Source organism: Apis dorsata, unplaced genomic scaffold (assembly GCF_000469605.1).
Source record: "Apis dorsata unplaced genomic scaffold, Apis dorsata 1.3 scaffold_69, whole genome shotgun sequence".
In the NCBI taxonomy this organism is placed as follows: domain Eukaryota; kingdom Metazoa; phylum Arthropoda; class Insecta; order Hymenoptera; family Apidae; genus Apis; species Apis dorsata.
The window spans coordinates 571,189-571,390 of NW_006263367.1; positions in this window are offsets into that span (position 1 = coordinate 571,189).

The following is a 202-nucleotide window of genomic DNA, read 5'->3' on the forward strand; positions in this document are numbered from 1 at the left end:
AGGCGTGGTCACGGATGCGCACTAACACCTCGCCTGTCACCGTTGTCATAGTGACTGGTTCGCCGATGCCCGCGTTTCGCTGCCGGTACCGTCCCCGGCACACCATCTCCCTCGACCTGCTGCGTCGCCGCGCACCTCTCTCCCTCCCTCTCTATCATCGAGTATATAACCCCGCTACAACCCTCTCTCTCTCTCTCTCTCT